Genomic DNA, 24,131 nt, shown 5'->3' on the forward strand with positions numbered 1-24,131 from the left:
TGTGTTATCTGTGGTGTTACATAGGACTGCAGGTGACATCTACTACATTATCTGTACTCAGAGAGTCATCACTGTGTTATCTGTGGTGTTACACAGGACTGCAGGTGACATCTACTACATTATCTGTACTCAGAGAGTTATCACTGTGTTATCTATGGTGTTACATAGGACTGCAGGTGACATCTACTACATTATCTGTACTCAGAGAGTCATCACTGTGTTATCTGTGGTGTTACATAGGACTGCAGGTGACATCTACTACATTATCTGTACTCAGAGAGTTATCACTGTGTTATCTGTGGTGTTACATAGGACTGCAGGTGACAGCTACTACATTATCTGTACTCAGAGTCATCACTGTGTTATCTGTGGTGTTACATAGGACTGCAGGTGACATCTATTACATTATCTGTACTCAGAGAGCTATCACTGTTATCTGTGGTGTTACATAGGACTGCAGGTGACATCTACTACATTATCTGTACTCAGAGAGTTATCACTGTGTTATCTGTGGTGTTACATAGGACTGCAGGTGACATCTACTACATTATCTGTACTCAGAGAGTTATCACTGTGTTATCTGTGGTGTTACATAGGACTGCAGGTGACATCTACTACATTATCTGTACTCGGAGAGTCATCACTGTGTTATCTGTGGTGTTACATAGGACTGCAGGTGACATCTACTACATTATCTGTACTCAGAGAGTCATCACTGTGTTATCTATGGTGTTACATAGGACTGCAGGTGACATCTACTACATTATCTGTACTCGGAGAGTCATCACTGTGTTATCTGTGGTGTTACATTGGACTGCAGGTGACATCTACTACATTATCTGTACTCAGAGAGTTATCACTGTGTTATCTATGGTGTTACATAGGACTGCAGGTAATATCTACTGCATTATCTGTACTCAGAGAGTTATCACTGTGTTATCTATGGTGTTACATAGGACTGCAGGTGACATCTACTACATTATCTGTACTCAGAGAGTTATCACTGTGTTATCTGTGGTGTTACATAGGACTGCAGGTGACATCTACTACATTATCTGTACTCAGAGAGTTATCACTGTGTTATCTGTGGTGTTACACAGGACTGCAGGTGACATCTACTACATTATCTGTACTCAGAGAGTTATCACTGTGTTATCTGTGGTGTTACATAGGACTGCAGGTGACATCTACTACATTATCTGTACTCAGAGAGTTATCACTGTGTTATCTGTGGTGTTACATAGGACTGCAGGTGACATCTACTACATTATCTGTACTCGGAGAGTTATCACTGTGTTATCTGTGGTGTTACATAGGACTGCAGGTGACATCTACTACATTATCTGTACTCGGAGAGTTATCACTGTGTTATCTGTGGTGTTACATAGGACTGCAGATGACATCTACTACATTATCTGTACTCGGAGAGTTATCACCGTGTTATCTGTGGTGTTACATGGGACTGCAGGTGACATCTACTACATTATCTGTACTCGGAGAGTTATCACTGTGTTATCTGTGGTGTTACATAGGACTGCAGGTGACATCTACTACATTATCTGTACTCAGAGAGTCATCACTGTGTTAAATGTGGTGTTACATAGGACTGCAGGTGACATCTACTACATTATCTGTACTCAGAGAGTTATCACTGTGTTATCTGTTGTGTTACATAGGACTGCAGGTGACATCTACTACATTATCTGTACTCAGAGAGTCATCACTGTGTTAAATGTGGTGTTACATAGGACTGCAGGTGACATCTACTACATTATCTGTACTCAGAGAGTCATCACTGTGTTAAATGTGGTGTTACATAGGACTGCAGGTGACATCTACTACATTATCTGTACTCAGAGAGTTATCACTGTGTTATCCGTGGTATTACATAGGACTGCAGGTGACATCTACTACATTATCTGTACTCAGAGAGTTATCACTGTGTTATCTGTGGTGTTACATAGGACTGCAGGTGACATCTACTACATTATCTGTACTCAGAGAGTTATCACTGTGTTATCTGTGGTGTTACATAGGACTGCAGGTGACATCTACTACATTATCTGTACTCGGAGAGTCATCACTGTGTTATCTGTGGTGTTACATAGGACTGCAGGTGACATCTACTACATTATCTGTACTCGGAGAGTCATCACTGTGTTATCTGTGGTGTTACATAGGACTGCAGGTGACATCTACTACATTATCTGTACTCAGAGAGTTATCACTGTGTTATCTATGGTGTTACATAGGACTGCAGGTGACATCTACTGCATTATCTGTACTCAGAGAGTTATCACTGTGTTATCTATGGTGTTACATAGGACTGCAGGTGACATCTACTACATTATCTGTACTCAGAGAGTTATCACTGTGTTATCTGTGGTGTTACATAGGACTGCAGGTGACATCTACTACATTATCTGTACTCAGAGAGTTATCACTGTGTTATCTGTGGTGTTACATAGGACTGCAGGTGACAGCTACTACATTATCTGTACTCAGAGTCATCACTGTGTTATCTGTGGTGTTACATAGGACTGCAGGTGACATCTACTACATTATCTGTACTCAGAGAGCTATCACTGTTATCTGTGGTGTTACATAGGACTGCAGGTGACATCTACTACATTATCTGTACTCAGAGAGTTATCACTGTGTTATCTGTGGTGTTACATAGGACTGCAGGTGACATCTACTACATTATCTGTACTCAGAGAGTTATCACTGTGTTATCTGTGGTGTTACATAGGACTGCAGGTGACATCTACTACATTATCTGCACTCGGAGAGTCATCACTGTGTTATCTGTGGTGTTACATAGGACTGCAGGTGACATCTACTACATTATCTGTACTCAGAGAGTTATCACTGTGTTATCTATGGTGTTACATAGGACTGCAGGTGACATCTACTACATTATCTGTACTCGGAGAGTCATCACTGTGTTATCTGTGGTGTTACATTGGACTGCAGGTGACATCTACTACATTATCTGTACTCAGAGAGTTATCACTGTGTTATCTATGGTGTTACATAGGACTGCAGGTGACATCTACTGCATTATCTGTACTCAGAGAGTTATCACTGTGTTATCTGTGGTGTTACATAGGACTGCAGGTGACATCTACTACATTATCTGTACTCAGAGAGTTATCACTGTGTTATCTGTGGTGTTACATAGGACTGCAGGTGACATCTACTACATTATCTGTACTCAGAGAGTCATCACTGTGTTATCTGTGGTGTTACACAGGACTGCAGGTGACATCTACTACATTATCTGTACTCAGAGAGTTATCACTGTGTTATCTATGGTGTTACATAGGACTGCAGGTGACATCTACTACATTATCTGTACTCAGAGAGTCATCACTGTGTTATCTGTGGTGTTACATAGGACTGCAGGTGACATCTACTACATTATCTGTACTCAGAGAGTTATCACTGTGTTATCTGTGGTGTTACATAGGACTGCAGGTGACAGCTACTACATTATCTGTACTCGGAGAGTTATCACCGTGTTATCTGTGGTGTTACATGGGACTGCAGGTGACATCTACTACATTATCTGTACTCGGAGAGTTATCACTGTGTTATCTGTGGTGTTACATAGGACTGCAGGTGACATCTACTACATTATCTGTACTCAGAGAGTCATCACTGTGTTAAATGTGGTGTTACATAGGACTGCAGGTGACATCTACTACATTATCTGTACTCAGAGAGTTATCACTGTGTTATCTGTGGTGTTACATAGGACTGCAGGTGACATCTACTACATTATCTGTACTCAGAGAGTCATCACTGTGTTAAATGCGGTGTTACATAGGACTGCAGGTGACATCTACTACATTATCTGTACTCAGAGAGTCATCACTGTGTTAAATGTGGTGTTACATAGGACTGCAGGTGACATCTACTACATTATCTGTACTCAGAGTTATCACTGTGTTATCTGTGGTGTTACATAGGACTGCAGGTGACATCTACTACATTATCTGTACTCAGAGAGTTATCACTGTGTTATCTGTGGTGTTACATAGGACTGCAGGTGACATCTACTACATTATCTGTACTCAGAGAGTTATCACTGTGTTAAATGTGGTGTTACATAGGACTGCAGGTGACATCTACTACATTATCTGTACTCAGAGAGTTATCACTGTGTTATCTGTGGTGTTACATAGGACTGCAGGTGACATCTACTACATTATCTGTACTCAGAGAGTCATCACTGTGTTATCTGTGGTGTTACACAGGACTGCAGGTGACATCTACTACATTATCTGTACTCAGAGAGTTATCACTGTGTTATCTGTGGTGTTACATAGGACTGCAGGTGACAGCTACTACATTATCTGTACTCGGAGAGTTATCACCGTGTTATCTGTGGTGTTACATGGGACTGCAGGTGACATCTACTACATTATCTGTACTCGGAGAGTTATCACTGTGTTATCTGTGGTGTTACATAGGACTGCAGGTGACATCTACTACATTATCTGTACTCAGAGAGTCATCACTGTGTTAAATGTGGTGTTACATAGGACTGCAGGTGACATCTACTACATTATCTGTACTCAGAGAGTTATCACTGTGTTATCTGTGGTGTTACATAGGACTGCAGGTGACATCTACTACATTATCTGTACTCAGAGAGTCATCACTGTGTTAAATGCGGTGTTACATAGGACTGCAGGTGACATCTACTACATTATCTGTACTCAGAGAGTCATCACTGTGTTAAATGTGGTGTTACATAGGACTGCAGGTGACATCTACTACATTATCTGTACTCAGAGTTATCACTGTGTTATCTGTGGTGTTACATAGGACTGCAGGTGACATCTACTACATTATCTGTACTCAGAGAGTTATCACTGTGTTATCTGTGGTGTTACATAGGACTGCAGGTGACATCTACTACATTATCTGTACTCAGAGAGTCATCACTGTGTTATCTGTGGTGTTACATAGGACTGCAGGAGACCTCTCCATTCTCAGCACATTACACAGCAGCACAGAGGATGTCAGCAGTGCTCGGACTCCTCCTCTTCCTCTCCTGTTCTCTGTGTTGATAGTTTGTATCAATATTTGTAACCACAGATTCCAGAGACCAATCAGCGGCTCCAGAACTACAAGTCTCAGCTGTAGATTGGGGGGTACTCACAGATCAGCAATAAGGAGACCCCCGAGCTCAGGGCCGCAGCTCCCGGACTGTCATCACCGAGCGCCCGAGGAGGAAGAGGATCCGACCAATCAGCAGCGACAGGGGCGGAGACACTGACTGCGGAGCCATATATCTAATCCTGTCCTGTGTGATACTGTCTGCTGAGCCGTGTATCTAATCCTCTTCTGTGTGATACTGACTGCTGAGCCGTGTATCTAATCCTCTCCTGTGTGATACTGACTGCTGAGCCGTGTATCTAATCCTCTCCTGTGTGATACTGACTGCTGAGCCGTGTATCTAATCCTGTCCTGTGTGATACTGTCTGCTGAACCGTGTATCTAATCCTGTCCTGTGTGATACTGTCTGCTGAACCGTGTATCTAATCCTGTCCTGTGTGATACTGTCTGCTGAGCCGTGTATCTAATCCTCTCCTGTGTGATACTGACTGCTGAGCCGTGTATCTAATCCTCTCCTGTGTGATACTGACTGCTGAGCCGTGTATCTAATCCTGTCCTGTGTGATACTGTCTGCTGAACCGTGTATCTAATCCTGTCCTGTGTGATACTGTCTGCTGAGCCGTGTATCTAATCCTCTCCTGTGTGATACTGACTGCTGAGCCGTGTATCTAATCCTCTCCTGTGTGATACTGACTGCTGAGCCGTGTATCTAATCCTGTCCTGTGTGATACTGTCTGCTGAACCGTGTATCTAATCCTGTCCTGTGTGATACTGTCTGCTGAACCGTGTATCTAATCCTGTCCTGTGTGATACTGTCTGCTGAGCCGTGTATCTAATCCTCTCCTGTGTGATACTGACTGCTGAGCCGTGTATCTAATCCTCTCCTGTGTGATACTGACTGCTGAGCCGTGTATCTAATCCTGTCCTGTGTGATACTGTCTGCTGAACCGTGTATCTAATCCTGTCCTGTGTGATACTGTCTGCTGAGCCGTGTATCTAATCCTCTCCTGTGTGATACTGACTGCTGAGCCGTGTATCTAATCCTCTCCTGTGTGATACTGACTGCTGAGCCGTGTATCTAATCCTGTCCTGTGTGATACTGTCTGCTGAACCGTGTATCTAATCCTGTCCTGTGTGATACTGTCTGCTGAACCGTGTATCTAATCCTGTCCTGTGTGATACTGTCTGCTGAGCCGTGTATCTAATCCTCTTCTGTGTGATACTGACTGCTGAGCCGTGTATCTAATCCTCTCCTGTGTGATACTGACTGCTGAGCCGTGTATCTAATCCTCTCCTGTGTGATACTGACTGCTGAGCCGTGTATCTAATCCTGTCCTGTGTGATACTGTCTGCTGAACCGTGTATCTAATCCTGTCCTGTGTGATACTGTCTGCTGAACCGTGTATCTAATCCTGTCCTGTGTGATACTGTCTGCTGAGCCGTGTATCTAATCCTCTCCTGTGTGATACTGACTGCTGAGCCGTGTATCTAATCCTCTCCTGTGTGATACTGACTGCTGAGCCGTGTATCTAATCCTGTCCTGTGTGATACTGTCTGCTGAACCGTGTATCTAATCCTGTCCTGTGTGATACTGTCTGCTGAGCCGTGTATCTAATCCTCTCCTGTGTGATACTGACTGCTGAGCCGTGTATCTAATCCTCTCCTGTGTGATACTGACTGCTGAGCCGTGTATCTAATCCTGTCCTGTGTGATACTGTCTGCTGAACCGTGTATCTAATCCTGTCCTGTGTGATACTGACTGCTGAGCCGTGTATCTAATCCTGTCCTGTGTGATACTGTCTGCTGAACCGTGTATCTAATCCTGTCCTGTGTGATACTGTCTGCTGAGCCGTGTATCTAATCCTCTCCTGTGTGATACTGACTGCTGAGCCGTGTATCTAATCCTCTCCTGTGTGATACTGACTGCTGAGCCGTGTATCTAATCCTGTCCTGTGTGATACTGTCTGCTGAACCGTGTATCTAATCCTGTCCTGTGTGATACTGTCTGCTGAACCGTGTATCTAATCCTGTCCTGTGTGATACTGTCTGCTGAGCCGTGTATCTAATCCTCTCCTGTGTGATACTGACTGCTGAGCCGTGTATCTAATCCTCTCCTGTGTGATACTGACTGCTGAGCCGTGTATCTAATCCTGTCCTGTGTGATACTGTCTGCTGAACCGTGTATCTAATCCTGTCCTGTGTGATACTGTCTGCTGAGCCGTGTATCTAATCCTCTCCTGTGTGATACTGACTGCTGATCCGTGTATCTAATCCTCTCCTGTGTGATACTGACTGCTGAGCCGTGTATCTAATCCTATCCTGTGTGATACTGTCTGCTGAACCGTGTATCTAATCCTGTCCTGTGTGATACTGTCTGCTGAGCCGTGTATCTAATCCTCTCCTGTGTGATACTGACTGCTGAGCCGTGTATCTAATCCTCTCCTGTGTGATACTGTCTGCTGAGCCGTGTATCTAATCCTGTCCTGTGTGATACTGTCTGCTGAGCCGTGTATCTAATCCTCTCCTGTGTGATACTGACTGCTGAGCCGTGTATCTAATCCTGTCCTGTGTGATACTGTCTGCTGAACCGTGTATCTAATCCTGTCCTGTGTGATACTGTCTGCTGAGCCGTGTATCTAATCCTCTCCTGTGTGATACTGACTGCTGAGCCGTGTATCTAATCCTCTCCTGTGTGATACTGACTGCTGAGCCGTGTATCTAATCCTGTCCTGTGTGATACTGTCTGCTGAACCGTGTATCTAATCCTGTCCTGTGTGATACTGTCTGCTGAGCCGTGTATCTAATCCTCTCCTGTGTGATACTGACTGCTGAGCCGTGTATCTAATCCTCTCCTGTGTGATACTGACTGCTGAGCCGTGTATCTAATCCTGTCCTGTGTGATACTGTCTGCTGAACCGTGTATCTAATCCTGTCCTGTGTGATACTGTCTGCTGAGCCGTGTATCTAATCCTCTCCTGTGTGATACTGACTGCTGAGCCGTGTATCTAATCCTCTCCTGTGTGATACTGACTGCTGAGCCGTGTATCTAATCCTATCCTGTGTGATACTGTCTGCTGAACCGTGTATCTAATCCTGTCCTGTGTGATACTGTCTGCTGAGCCGTGTATCTAATCCTCTCCTGTGTGATACTGACTGCTGAGCCGTGTATCTAATCCTCTCCTGTGTGATACTGACTGCTGAGCCGTGTATCTAATCCTCTCCTGTGTGATACTGTCTGCTGAGCCGTGTATCTAATCCTCTCCTGTGTGATACTGACTGCTGAGCCGTGTATCTAATCCTCTCCTGTGTGATACTGACTGCTGAGCCGTGTATCTAATCCTCTCCTGTGTGATACTGTCTGCTGAGCCGTGTATCTAATCCTCTCCTGTGTGATACTGACTGCTGAGCCGTGTATCTAATCCTCTCCTGTGTGATACTGACTGCTGAGCCGTGTATCTAATCCTCTCCTGTGTGATACTGACTGCTGAGCCGTGTATCTAATCCTGTCCTGTGTGATACTGTCTGCTGAACCGTGTATCTAATCCTGTCCTGTGTGATACTGTCTGCTGAACCGTGTATCTAATCCTGTCCTGTGTGATACTGTCTGCTGAGCCGTGTATCTAATCCTCTCCTGTGTGATACTGACTGCTGAGCCGTGTATCTAATCCTCTCCTGTGTGATACTGACTGCTGAGCCGTGTATCTAATCCTGTCCTGTGTGATACTGTCTGCTGAACCGTGTATCTAATCCTGTCCTGTGTGATACTGTCTGCTGAGCCGTGTATCTAATCCTCTCCTGTGTGATACTGACTGCTGAGCCGTGTATCTAATCCTCTCCTGTGTGATACTGACTGCTGAGCCGTGTATCTAATCCTGTCCTGTGTGATACTGTCTGCTGAACCGTGTATCTAATCCTGTCCTGTGTGATACTGTCTGCTGAACCGTGTATCTAATCCTGTCCTGTGTGATACTGTCTGCTGAGCCGTGTATCTAATCCTCTCCTGTGTGATACTGACTGCTGAGCCGTGTATCTAATCCTCTCCTGTGTGATACTGACTGCTGAGCCGTGTATCTAATCCTGTCCTGTGTGATACTGTCTGCTGAACCGTGTATCTAATCCTGTCCTGTGTGATACTGTCTGCTGAGCCGTGTATCTAATCCTCTCCTGTGTGATACTGACTGCTGAGCCGTGTATCTAATCCTCTCCTGTGTGATACTGACTGCTGAGCCGTGTATCTAATCCTGTCCTGTGTGATACTGTCTGCTGAACCGTGTATCTAATCCTGTCCTGTGTGATACTGTCTGCTGAACCGTGTATCTAATCCTGTCCTGTGTGATACTGTCTGCTGAGCCGTGTATCTAATCCTCTCCTGTGTGATACTGACTGCTGAGCCGTGTATCTAATCCTCTCCTGTGTGATACTGACTGCTGAGCCGTGTATCTAATCCTGTCCTGTGTGATACTGTCTGCTGAACCGTGTATCTAATCCTGTCCTGTGTGATACTGTCTGCTGAGCCGTGTATCTAATCCTCTCCTGTGTGATACTGACTGCTGAGCCGTGTATCTAATCCTCTCCTGTGTGATACTGACTGCTGAGCCGTGTATCTAATCCTATCCTGTGTGATACTGTCTGCTGAACCGTGTATCTAATCCTGTCCTGTGTGATACTGTCTGCTGAGCCGTGTATCTAATCCTCTCCTGTGTGATACTGACTGCTGAGCCGTGTATCTAATCCTGTCCTGTGTGATACTGTCTGCTGAACCGTGTATCTAATCCTGTCCTGTGTGATACTGTCTGCTGAGCCGTGTATCTAATCCTCTCCTGTGTGATACTGACTGCTGAGCCGTGTATCTAATCCTCTCCTGTGTGATACTGACTGCTGAGCCGTGTATCTAATCCTGTCCTGTGTGATACTGTCTGCTGAACCGTGTATCTAATCCTGTCCTGTGTGATACTGTCTGCTGAGCCGTGTATCTAATCCTCTCCTGTGTGATACTGACTGCTGAGCCGTGTATCTAATCCTCTCCTGTGTGATACTGACTGCTGAGCCGTGTATCTAATCCTGTCCTGTGTGATACTGTCTGCTGAACCGTGTATCTAATCCTGTCCTGTGTGATACTGTCTGCTGAGCCGTGTATCTAATCCTCTCCTGTGTGATACTGACTGCTGAGCCGTGTATCTAATCCTCTCCTGTGTGATACTGACTGCTGAGCCGTGTATCTAATCCTATCCTGTGTGATACTGTCTGCTGAACCGTGTATCTAATCCTGTCCTGTGTGATACTGTCTGCTGAGCCGTGTATCTAATCCTCTCCTGTGTGATACTGACTGCTGAGCCGTGTATCTAATCCTCTCCTGTGTGATACTGACTGCTGAGCCGTGTATCTAATCCTCTCCTGTGTGATACTGTCTGCTGAGCCGTGTATCTAATCCTCTCCTGTGTGATACTGACTGCTGAGCCGTGTATCTAATCCTCTCCTGTGTGATACTGACTGCTGAGCCGTGTATCTAATCCTCTCCTGTGTGATACTGTCTGCTGAGCCGTGTATCTAATCCTCTCCTGTGTGATACTGACTGCTGAGCCGTGTATCTAATCCTCTCCTGTGTGATACTGACTGCTGAGCCGTGTATCTAATCCTCTCCTGTGTGATACTGTCTGCTGAGCCGTGTATCTAATCCTCTCCTGTGTGATACTGTCTGCTGAGCCGTGTATCTAATCCTCTCCTGTGTGATACTGACTGCTGAGCCATGTATCTAATCCTATCCTGTGTGATACTGACTGCTGTGCCGTGTATCTAATCCTCTCCTGTGTGATACTGACTGCTGTGCCGTGTATCTAATCCTCTCCTGTGTGATACTGACTGCTGAGCCGTGTATCTAATCCTCTCCTGTGTGATACTGACTGCTGAGCCGTGTATCTAATCCTCTCCTGTGTGATACTGACTGCTGAGCCGTGTATCTAATCCTCTCCTGTGTGATACTGACTGCTGAGCCGTGTATCTAATCCTCTCCTGTGTGATACTGACTGCTGAGCCGTGTATCTAATCCTCTCCTGTGTGATACTGACTGCTGAGCCGTGTATCTAATCCTGTCCTGTGTGATACTGTCTGCTGAGCCGTGTATCTAATCCTCTCCTGTGTGATACTGACTGCTGAGCCGTGTATCTAATCCTCTCCTGTGTGATACTGACTGCTGAGCCGTGTATCTAATCCTCTCCTGTGTGATACTGTCTGCTGAGCCGTGTATCTAATCCTCTCCTGTGTGATACTGACTGCTGAGCCGTGTATCTAATCCTCTCCTGTGTGATACTGACTGCTGAGCCGTGTATCTAATCCTATCCTGTGTGATACTGACTGCTGAGCCGTGTATCTAATCCTATCCTGTGTGATACTGTCTGCTGAGCCGTGTATCTAATCCTCTCCTGTGTGATACTGACTGCTGAGCCGTGTATCTAATCCTCTCCTGTGTGATACTGACTGCTAAGCCGTGTATCTAATCCTCTCCTGTGTGATACTGACTGCTGAGCCGTGTATCTAATCCTCTCCTGTGTGATACTGACTGCTGAGCCGTGTATCTAATCCTCTCCTGTGTGATACTGACTGCTGAGCCGTGTATCTAATCCTCTCCTGTGTGATACTGACTGCTGAGCCGTGTATCTAATCCTCTCCTGTGTGATACTGACTGCTGTGCCGTGTATCTAATCCTCTCCTGTGTGATACTGACTGCTGTGCCGTGTATCTAATCCTCTCCTGTGTGATACTGACTGCTGAGCCGTGTATCTAATCCTCTCCTGTGTGATACTGACTGCTGAGCCGTGTATCTAATCCTCTCCTGTGTGATACTGACTGCTGTGCCGTGTATCTAATCCTCTCCTGTGTCATACTGACTGCTGTGCCGTGTATCTAATCCTCTCCTGTGTGATACTGACTGCTGAGCCGTGTATCTAATCCTCTCCTGTGTGATACTGACTGCTGAGCCGTGTATCTAATCCTCTCCTGTGTGATACTGACTGCTGAGCCGTGTATCTAATCCTCTCCTGTGTGATACTGACTGCTGAGCCGTGTATCTAATCCTCTCCTGTGTGATACTGACTGCTGAGCCGTGTATCTAATCCTCTCCTGTGTGATACTGACTGCTGAGCCGTGTATCTAATCCTCTCCTGTGTGATACTGACTGCTGAGCCGTGTATCTAATCCTGTCCTGTGTGATACTGTCTGCTGAGCCGTGTATCTAATCCTATCCTGTGTGATACTGTCTGCTGAGCCGTGTATCTAATCCTCTCCTGTGTGATACTGACTGCTGAGCCGTGTATCTCATCCTCTCCTGTGTGATACTGACTGCTGAGCCGTGTATCTAATCCTATCCTGTGTGATACTGACTGCTAAGCCGTGTATCTAATCCTATCCTGTGTGATATTGACTGCTGAGCCGTGTATCTAATCCTATCCTGTGTGATACTGTCTGCTGAGCCGTGTATCTAATCCTCTCCTGTGTGATACTGACTGCTGAGCCGTGTATCTAATCCTCTCCTGTGTGATACTGACTGCTGAGCCGTGTATCTAATCCTATCCTGTGTGATACTGACTGCTGAGCCGTGTATCTAATCCTATCCTGTGTGATACTGACTGCTGAGCCGTGTATCTAATATTTTCCTGTGTGATACTGTCTGCTGAGCCGTGTATCTAATCCTCTCCTGTGTGATACTGACTGCTGAGCCGTGTATCTAATCCTATCCTGTGTGATATTGACTGCTGAGCCGTGTATCTAATCCTATCCTGTGTGATACTGTCTGCTGAGCCGTGTATCTAATCCTCTCCTGTGTGATACTGACTGCTGAGCCGTGTATCTAATCCTCTCCTGTGTGATACTGACTGCTGAGCCGTGTATCTAATCCTATCCTGTGTGATACTGACTGCTGAGCCGTGTATCTAATCCTATCCTGTGTGATACTGACTGCTGAGCCGTGTATCTAATCTTTTCCTGTGTGATACTGTCTGCTGAGCCGTGTATCTAATCCTCTCCTGTGTGATACTGACTGCTGAGCCGTGTATCTAATCCTCTCCTGTGTGATACTGACTGCTGAGCCGTGTATCTAATCCTCTCCTGTGTGATACTGACTGCTTAACCGTGTATCTAATCCTCTCCTGTGTGATACTGACTGCTGAGCCGTGTATCTAATCCTCTCCTGTGTGATACTGACTGCTGAGCCGTGTATCTAATCCTGTCCTGTGTGATACTGACTGCTGAGCCGTGTATCTAATCCTATCCTGTGTGATACTGTCTGCTGAGCCGTGTATCTAATCCTCTCCTGTGTGATACTGACTGCGGAGCCGTGTATCTAATCCTCTCCTGTGTGATACTGTCTGCTGAGCCGTGTATCTAATCCTGTCCTGTGTGATACTGACTGCTGAGCCGTGTATCTAATCCTATCCTGTGTGATACTGACTGCTGAGCCGTGTATCTAATCCTCTCCTGTGTGATACTGACTGCTAAGTCGTGTATCTAATCCTGTCCTGTGTGATACTGACTGCTGAGCCGTGTATCTTATCCTCTCCTGTGTGATACTGACTGCTGAGCCTTGTATCTAATCCTCTCCTGTGTGATACTGACTGCTGAGCCGTGTATCTAATCCTCTCCTGTGTGATACTGACTGCTGAGCCGTGTATCTAATCCTCTCCTGTGTGATACTGACTGCTGAGCCGTGTATCTAATCCTCTCCTGTGTGATGCTGACTGCTGAGCCGTGTATCTAATCCTCTCCTGTGTGATGCTGACTGCTGAGCCGTGTATCTAATCCTGTCCTGTGTGATACTGTCTGCTGAGCCGTGTATCTAATCCTCTCCTGTGTGATACTGACTGCTGAGCCGTGTATCTAATCCTCTCGTGTGATACTGACTGCTGAGCCGTGTATCTAATCCTATCCTGTGTGATACTGACTGCTGAGCTGTGTATCTAATCCTATCCTGTGTGATACTGTCTGCTGAGCCGTGTATCTAATCCTATCCTGTGTGATACTGACTGCTGAGCCGTGTATCTAATCCTCTCCTGTGTGATACTGACTGCTGAGCCGTGTATCTAATCCTCTCCTGTGTGATACTGACTGCTGAGCCGTGTATCTAATCCTCTCCTGTGTGATACTGACTGCTGAGCCGTGTGTCTAATCCTCTCCTGTGTGATACTGACTGCTGAGCCGTGTATCTTATCCTCTCCTGTGTGATACTGACTGCTGTGCCGTGTATCTATTCCTGTCCTGTGTGATACTGACTGCTGTGCCGTGTATCTAATCCTCTCCTGTGTGATACTGACTGCTGTGCCGTGTATCTAATCCTCTCCTGTGTGATACTGACTGCTGAGCCGTGTATTTAATCCTCTCCTGTGTGATACTGACTGCTGAGCCGTGTATCTAATCCTGTCCTGTGTGATACTGTCTGCTGAGCCGTGTATCTAATCCTGTCCTGTGTGATACTGTCTGCTGAGCCGTGTATCTAATCCTGTCCTGTGTGATACTGACTGCTGAGCCGTGTATCTAATCCTATCCTGTGTGATACTGACTGCTGAGCCGTGTATCTAATCCTATCCTGTGTGATACTGACTGCTGAGCCGTGTATCTAATCCTTTCCTGTGTGATACTGTCTGCTGAGCCGTGTATCTAATCCTCTCCTGTGTGATACTGTCTGCTGAGCCGTGTATCTAATCCTCTCCTGTGTGATACTGACTGCTGAGCCGTGTATCTAATCCTCTTCTGTGTGATACTGACTGCTGAGCCGTGTATCTAATCCTCTCCTGTGTGATACTGACTGCTGAGCCGTGTATCTAATCCTCTCCTGTGTGATACTGACTGCTGAGCCGTGTATCTAATCCTCTCCTGTGTGATACTGACTGCTGTGCCGTGTATCTAATCCTCTCCTGTGTGATACTGACTGCTGAGCCGTGTATCTAATCCTCTCCTGTGTGATACTGACTGCTGAGCCGTGTATCTAATCCTCTCCTGTGTGATACTGACTGCTGAGCCGTGTATCTAATCCTCTCCTGTGTGATACTGACTGCTGAGCCGTGTATCTAATCCTCTACTGTGTGATACTGACTGCTGAGCCGTGTATCTTATCCTCTCCTGTGTGATACTGACTGCTGAGCCTTGTATCTAATCCTCTCCTGTGTGATACTGACTGCTGAGCCGTGTATCTAATCCTCTCCTGTGTGATACTGACTGCTGAGCCGTGTATCTAATCCTCTCCTGTGTGATACTGACTGCTGAGCCGTGTATCTAATCCTCTCCTGTGTGATACTGACTGCTGAGCCGTGTATCTAATCCTCTCCTGTGTGATGCTGACTGCTGAGCCGTGTATCTAATCCTCTCCTGTGTGATGCTGACTGCTGAGCCGTGTATCTAATCCTGTCCTGTGTGATACTGTCTGCTGAGCCGTGTATCTAATCCTCTCCTGTGTGATACTGACTGCTGAGCCGTGTATCTAATCCTCTCGTGTGATACTGACTGCTGAGCCGTGTATCTAATCCTATCCTGTGTGATACTGACTGCTGAGCTGTGTATCTAATCCTATCCTGTGTGATACTGTCTGCTGAGCCGTGTATCTAATCCTATCCTGTGTGATACTGACTGCTGAGCCGTGTATCTAATCCTCTCCTGTGTGATACTGACTGCTGAGCCGTGTATCTAATCCTCTCCTGTGTGATACTGACTGCTGAGCCGTGTATCTAATCCTCTCCTGTGTGATACTGACTGTTGTGCCGTGTATCTAATCCTCTCATGTGTGATACTGACTGCTGAGCCGTGTATCTAATCCTCTCCTGTGTGATACTGACTGCTGAGCCGTGTATCTAATCCTCTCCTGTGTGATACTGACTGCTGAGCCGTGTATCTAATCCTCTCCTGTGTGATTCTGACTGCTGAGCCGTGTATCTAATCCTCTCCTGTGTGATACTGACTGCTGAGCCGTGTATCTAATCCTGTCCTGTGTGATACTGACTGCTGAGCCGTGTATCTAATCCTGTCCTGTGTGATACTGTCTGCTGAGCCGTGTATCTAATCATCTCCTGTGTGATACTGTCTGCTGAGCCGTGTATCTAATCATCTCCTGTGTGATACTGACTGCTGAGCCGTGTATCTAATCCTATCCTGTGTGATACTGACTGCTGAGCCGTGTATCTAATCCTATCCTGTGTGATACTGACTGCTGAGCCGTGTATCTAATCCTATCCTGTGTGATACTGACTGCTGAGCCGTGTATCTAATCCTCTCCTGTGTGATACTGACTGCTGAGCCGTGTATCTAATCCTCTCCTGTGTGATACTGACTGCTGAGCCGTGTATCTAATCCTCTCCTGTGTGATACTGTCTGCTGAGCCGTGTATCTAATCCTGTCCTGTGTGATACTGTCTGCTGAGCCGTGTATCTAATCCTATCCTGTGTGATACTGACTGCTGAGCCGTGTATCTAATCCTCTCCTGTGTGATACTGACTGCTGAGCCGTGTATCTAATCCTCTCCTGTGTGATACTGACTGCTGAGCCGTGTATCTAATCCTGTCCTGTGTGATACTGTCTGCTGAGCCGTGTATCTAATCCTCTCCTGTGTGATACTGACTGCTGAGCCGTGTATCTAATCCTGTCCTGTGTGATACTGTCTGCTGAGCCGTGTATCTAATCCTCTCCTGTGTGATATTGACTGCTGAGCCGTGTATCTAATCCTCTCCTGTGTGATATTGACTGCTGAGCCGTGTATCTAATCCTATCCTGTGTGATACTGACTGCTGAGCCGTGTGTCTAATCCTATCCTGTGTGATACTCACTACTGAGCCGTGTATCTAATCCTCTCCTGTGTGATACTGACTGCTGAGCCGTGTGTCTAATCCTATCCTTTATGATACTGTCTGCTGAGCCGTGTATCTAATCCTCTCCTGTGTGATACTGACTGCTGAGCCGTGTATCTAATCCTGTCCTGTGTGATACTGTCTGCTGAGCCGTGTATCTAATCCTCTCCTGTGTGATATTGACTGCTGAGCCGTGTATCTAATCCTCTCCTGTGTGATATTGACTGCTGAGCCGTGTATCTAATCCTATCCTGTGTGATACTGACTGCTGAGCCGTGTATCTAATCCTATCCTGTGTGATACTGACTGCTGAGCCGTGTATCTAATCCTATCCTGTGTGATACTGACTGCTGAGCCGTGTATCTAATCCTCTCCTGTGTGATACTGACTGCTGAGCCGTGTATCTAATCCTCTCCTGTGTGATACTGACTGCTGAGCCGTGTATCTAATCCTCTCCTGTGTGATACTGACTGCTGAGCTGTGTATCTAATCCTGTCCTGTGTGATACTGACTGCTGAGCCGTGTATCTAATCCTGTCCTGTGTGATACTGTCTGCTGAGCCGTGTATCTAATCCTCTCCTGTGTGATACTGACTGCTGAGCCGTGTATCTAATCCTCTCCTGTGTAATACTGACTGCTGAGCCGTGTATCGAATCCTCTCCTGTGTGATACTGACTGCTGAGCCGTGTATCTAATCCTCTCCTGTGTGATACTGACTGCTGAGCCGTGTATCTAATCCTCTCCTGTGTGATACTGACTGCTGAGCCGTGTATCTAATCCTCTCCTGTGTGATACTGACTGCTGAGCCGTGTATCTAATCCTCTCCTGTGTGATACTGACTGCTGAGCCGTGTATCTAATCCTCTCCTGTGTGATACTGACTGCTGTGCCGTGTATCTAATCCTCTCCTGTGTGATACTGACTGCTGAGCCGTGTATCTAATCCTCTCCTGTGTGATACTGACTGCTGAGCCGTGTATCTAATCCTCTCTTGTGTGATACTGACTGCTGAGCCGTGTATCTAATCCTCTCCTGTGTGATACTGTCTGCTGAGCCGTGTATCTAATCCTGTCCTGTGTGGTACTGTCTGCTGAGCCGTGTATCTAATCCTATCCTGTGTGATACTGTTTGCTGAGCCGTGTATCTAATCCTCTCCTGTGTGATACTGTCTGCTGAGCCGTGTATCTAATCCTCTCCTGTGTGATACTGACTGCTGAGCCGTGTATCTAATCCTGTCCTGTGTGATACTGTCTGCTGAGCCGTGTATCTAATCCTATCCTGTGTGATACTGTCTGCTGAGCCGTGTATCTAATCCTATCCTGTGTGATACTGTCTGCTGAGCCGTGTATCTAATCCTCTCCTGTGTGATACTGACTGCTGAGCCGTGTATCTAATCCTCTCCTGTGTGATACTGACTGCTGTGCCGTGTATCTAATCCTCTCCTGTGTGATACTGACTGCTGTGCCGTGTATCTAATCCTCTCCTGTGTGATACTGACTGCTGTGCCGTGTATCTAATCCTCTCCTGTGTGATACTGACTGCTGAGCCGTGTATCTAATCCTCTCCTGTGTGATACTGACTGCTGAGCCGTGTATCTAATCCTCTCCTGTGTGATACTGACTGCTGAGCCGTGTATCTAATCCTCTCCTGTGTGATACTGACTGCTGAGCCGTGTATCTAATCCTCTCCTGTGTGATACTGACTGCTGAGCCGTGTATCTAATCCTATCCTGTGTGATACTGTCTGCTGAGCCGTGTATCTAATGCTCTCCTGTGTGATACTGACTGCTGAGCCGTGTATCTAATCCTCTCCTGTGTGATACTGACTTCTGAGCCGTGTATCTAATCCTCTCCTGTGCGATACTGTCTGCTGAGCCGTGTATCTAATCCTATCCTGTGTGATACTGTCTGCTGAGCCGTGTATCTAATCCTATCCTGTGTGATACTGACTGCTGAGCCGTGTATCTAATCCTCTCCTGTGTGATACTGACTGCTGTGCCGTGTATCTAATCCTCTCCTGTGTGATACTGACTGCTGTGCCGTGTATCTAATCCTCTCCTGTGTGATACTGACTGCTGAGCCGTGTATCTAATCCTCTCCTGTGTGATACTGACTGCTGAGCCGTGTATCTAATCCTATCCTGTGTGATACTGACTGCTGAGCCGTGTATCTAATCCTCTCCTGTGTGATACTGACTGCTGAGCCGTGTATCTAATCCTCTCCTGTGTGATACTGACTGCTGAGCTGTGTATCTAATCCTATCCTGTGTGATACTGACTGCAGAGCTGTGTATCTAAGCAGGAGGGGCGTTACAGTGTGTCGATATTTACATTGCGTGTCCTGGTGTTGGTGGAGTGCAGTGTGTGAACACCTGAGAAATGTCTGTCGTGCAATTTGTCTTCTGCCAGCAGATGGTGATCACGAGCAGAACAGAGGGGCCGCACGGCGTCACACACACCTTACAATGTAGAGGCCGCACAGTTTTTTTTTTAGAGATTAATGTACCAGCGAAATGTAACAAGAACCACTTTACACTATATGGAGGAATCATTGAATTCATAAACATTTTTTCACATTTTTTTTATATGAAACCACAGAATATTGTATGTGTGCGAAAGTTAACCAAGTAAAATTTTTGAACAGTTTTTGTGAGTGTAATACATCACAGAAATTTACCACAGACCATGGAATAGTGTATGGGTGAGAAATCTATCCCAGCCAAAATTTTTACCTCTTTTTTTTGAAGTGATAGATACACAGCAATGTACCCCAGACCACAGAATACTGTAAGGGTGAGGAATTTTTTCCCAGACAAATTTTTGATCACTTTTTTGGAGTTTTACATAGCACCGTAATGTACCAATAACTGCGTTAACTGTGTGAATGACTAAGAAAAGTGCAAAGCCAGGAAAAAATTATAGGGGCCGATCATCCATAGACCTCTGAAAGGCAACAACTGGTGGGCCTCATTTAAATATTTTGAAAGTGTAGTTATGTACTCCTACACTCATAAAGGCTTTGCAGAAAGTGCAAAGCAAGTAAAACATTATAAGGAGGGTAATACAGTACTCCTCTTCAGGTGTCCGCTTCTTCTCCTCCTTCTTTGGGAGGCTGGGGCGACTGCCTGCACCTGCTTCCTGGAGCCCAATTCCCAGGTGCCTGGGCTGTAAGCAGTGTCAGACTGGGACTGGAGTGCCAAGGGCCCACCAGTAACATTGACTTGGGGGGGGGGGGGGGCAATTTTCACCTGCATACAAATGTATACACTGCCCTCGTACACAAGTTTACCTCTAACTCTGTACAATAGTAAACTGGGTAGCTTGGATAATGAATGAGGAGTTGCTTCTTTTTTTCTGTGCAAAGTGAATCAAGTGATTGTGCCAAGTACTACCAGATCTGCACACGGGCCTAGCGGGAGATTCCCCTCTTACCCTATGGGCCAGTCCGAGCCTGGCTGTAAGTGACCCGGCTTTGAGAAGTCCTGGAGTTCTTGACATATAGAAATGGGCATCAGCTCCCTGTGTCACCTGGCCATCGGCTGCTCCCACATTGGAGGTGGGGAACCCCAAGGACAGTACGATCTCTCATTGGTGGTGGTAGTAGCCCTGTCTCGAGATGCCAAAGTTTGCCTCTCCCAGGCCAATTGATTCCTCAAGAAGGGTTCATCCTGCTTCCTTTCTTCTCGGATCACAACCACCGCATACCACCGCTGTTGCCCCTCCATTTGAGGAACATGACCCTGGTTCCAGCCTCTCTCTCTTGCAGCCTTTGAGGCAAGTGTTCCGTCTCTTCTGCCCGCTGGTTGATCAAGATGAGATGACAGGTCCTAAAGTCTTCAATGGACCCCCTTCTCCGTATTGACCACCTACCGGGATGCCAGCTGTCGGTACCTTGCGGCTACTGGGCCCACTAGAATTTGCCCATCCCAACAATATGTGAATTTTTTTTTTTTTTTTTTTTTTTTTACACACACACACACACACAAAGAAAATGCTACAGCTATATATTTGGAAGGGACTGCACGGTTTACATAAACGGAAAGCACAGCACTTCTGGAACTAAGGTGATGCACAAGTAGGAAACCTAAGCTGTCCACTGTTCTGGCATTACAGTGGCTCTCAGGCAACCCCCGCGTATTGGCTGCTAACAGGCGCCAAAGAAGCCGGGCAGGGATACCAGTTTTGGCATCAGCCAATGCTTGCTGAGTAACGCCGAGCACCCAGATACATGAGAGATAGCCGAGTATCACCGAGAACGTTCACTTGTCCCTAGTGAGGAGATTTCTGCCAGAAACGATGCTGAGAGACGGAAAAGGCTGGGTCCTAGCATGAGAGGTGTTGGGCATCGCTGAGGAGTTAAGCCACAGTCATCCATGGTACCGTTCTCCGGCTGGAGAGACCTCGCATACACAGATTGTCCAGAACAAACCCGGGTCAGTAAGAAAACTAAGGCCCATTGGACCGCCGCAGTGGGTAACCATGCAGGCTCCTCACTACAGTCTGGCTCCAAAACACTCACGGCTGCGAGAGCTTGTAGATAAATAGATCGGCATATCGATTGTGTCAGGCCACGGTTATTGCCAAAATCAGCATCCAGAACGTCTGAATCTGCTGCCACGTTCACCATTTGTTCCATAAGTAAGGATCCTAATCCTCGCCGAGGTGCCGAGACGGCGCCCAACAGACTTCAGACCAAACTTGATCAGCGTTTTGTTTCATTACAGAGTTTCTGAGGAACGTTATATTACGGGATTCCTGTTAGTTCATTGAGGTCACATCAGGACGGGAAGGGATATTTGGTTGGGGGATAGAGGTGATTGTAAGATTATAAACTGTTGTGCTGAACCGCAGGTGAACCCGTACATTACACTCATAGAATTGTCCCAGTTCTCAGGGTGTTAACAGGTCACAGGCAGGCGGTTTAGACAGGCACGCCAGTAGGTAGGTTTATAGAAAGCATAGTAGGTATAGATTATTTGGGCGCCACGCTGTGCAGAATGTTTTCTATTTTCTAGCTGAGTCAATCACATAGCTAAGTAGAATAATTACAGTGAGTGAACTATGTAGGAGTCAGTTTTCTCGCCCGAGACTTTGCTGTATCCTGAGGAACACACCCCGTACACGACTTCCATAGCGGCCTCACCAGTCTCAGTTCCTGGCAGTATCAGCTCAAGCTGTTAAAATGTGTTCACCCAACAAACACAACTCTGTTCAGCTCCAGACTGCACTCCACGCTGCTGAGCTAAGTCAGCTGCTGATATTAGGCCTGTAAGACAAGGACTGGAGCATGGGAGTGACCTTTCCCACCCAGGCTCTTTTGGTCGCTCCTAAATCCTGGACCCAAAATCCAGTCAAAATGAATCCATCTCAATAACCTTACCTGCTGCTTTCTTAGGCTGCTTTCACATATCAGTTTTTTGCCATCAGTCACAATCCGTTAGCTCGACGGATCAAATTGTGAAAAACTGATGCGACGGATCCGTTTTTTTGACGGATCCACTAGTCGAATCCGTCAAGAAAAGGGTCAGTCGCATCCTTTTTTTCATCCGTTTCTTCCATTTTTTGATAGATCTGTTTTGAAAAACGCCAACAGACAGACAAATCTATAGATAGATAGATAAAAACAAATCCAAAAAGCAGGAACAGCACACTGTTTTTTTTGTATTTTTGTGCTGCTCTCTTGTCTTCAATAGATAGATATGGGATAGATAGAATACATAGATATACAGTTGTGGCCAAAAGTATTGGCACCCCTGCAATTCTGTCAGATAATACTCAGTTTCTTCCTGAAAATGATTGCAAACACAAATTCTTTGGTATTATTATCTTCATTTCATTTGTCTTAAATGAAAAAACACAAAAGAGAATGAAGCAAAAAGCAAAACATTGATCATTTCACACAAAACTCCAAAAATGGGCCGGACAAAAGTATTGGCACCCTTAGCCATAACTACGACCAACCGATTCCGGTAATCATCAATGAGTTTCTTACAATGCTCTGCTGGAATTTTAGACCATTCTTCTTTGGCAAACTGCTCCAGGTCCCTGATATTTGAAGGGCGCCTTCTCCAAACGGCCATTTTTAGATCTCTCCACAGGTGTTCTATGGGATTCAGGTCTGGACTCATTGCTGGCCACCTTAGAGGTCTCCAGTGCTTTCTCTCAAACCATTTTCTAGTGCTTTTTGAAGTGTGTTTTGGGTCATTGTCCTGCTGGAAGATCCATGACCTCTGAGGGAGACCCAGCTTTCTCACACTGGGCCCTACATTATGCTGCAAAATTTGTTGGTAGTCTTCAGACTTCATAATTGTTAGGGACGGCGGAACGCTAGGAGCGGCTCTGTTCAGACACAGTCGCTTGGCAGAAATAAATGTGAAGGCGCTGGCCCTGTTAACGTCACAGGAGCCGGCATGTGGCGTCACTGCCGCGAACACCAATAGCTGCTGGTATTGCAGCGCAGCGGCAGCTAAAGCCGCAAGCGACGGCGCCGAGAACCGGGCACCGACGGACGCTAGTGTAGGCGTGGATCGCACAATGGCATGTAGCTTGCCACAACCTGGAGCTGACTAACCCAACACACAGTCACCAATCGTATTATCCAAGGGAAGGGGTTTCATAATAAGTCAGTCACCAGTCCATGCATCCATCACCATACACACACAGCATAATATGCTACACTAGCACATGGCCGAGCCGCTATGCGGGCTTTTTATAGCCATGCGCTTCCGGGACCTTCCAGTACCCTGGAAAGGACCAATCAGATCCGACGCAGGACCTGAGCATGTGACCCCTGCTCTCCAGTGAGAGGTTACCTTGCGGGCATGCCCAGTAGCACGGCATGAGGACTTAGCCTCTGGAGCGGTTCCCTGCAGAACAGGATGCGCTACCATTGCTGCGCCAGAGGTGGCAGCAACATCCAGGCTGTCAGAGCAAGTCTGAGCAGCATGCCTGGCTCGCCGTGATTGCTGAGCAGCACCCGGAGTGGTCGGAGGAGAATGGGAGACCACTGGATGTCTGGCTCTGGATTCCTGCTGTGCAGTGTCTGGAATCCGACGCATAACATTATGCCCCCGCTTCACTGTGCTCAAAAGCCGCGATCAGGAGCAGTGCGTGGATATTCTCCACCGGCTCCCAGGTTCGAGCCTCAGGCCCATGACCCTTCCAATCCACTAAATAAAATTTT

At 46.5% G+C, this 24,131-nt stretch overlaps 1 protein-coding gene across 1 annotated transcript in view; it reads right to left on the reverse strand.

Annotated features, from left to right (window-relative positions):
• LOC141091673 (ubiquitin carboxyl-terminal hydrolase CYLD-like) overlaps nucleotides 1-5,268 on the reverse strand; it is a 32,987-nt gene extending 27,719 nt beyond the window's left edge. The window contains exon 1 of the mRNA XM_073577363.1: nucleotides 5,174-5,268. The gene's annotated coding sequence lies outside the window, so the exon portion shown is untranslated. The remainder of the gene's footprint in view (nucleotides 1-5,173) is intronic.
• Nucleotides 5,269-24,131: the final 18,863 nt, after the last annotated feature.

This window comes from Dendrobates tinctorius, unplaced genomic scaffold (genome assembly GCF_039654945.1).
Source record: "Dendrobates tinctorius isolate UK_male_01 unplaced genomic scaffold, ASM3965494v1 ptg000055l, whole genome shotgun sequence".
NCBI classification, from domain to species: Eukaryota; Metazoa; Chordata; class Amphibia; order Anura; family Dendrobatidae; genus Dendrobates; species Dendrobates tinctorius.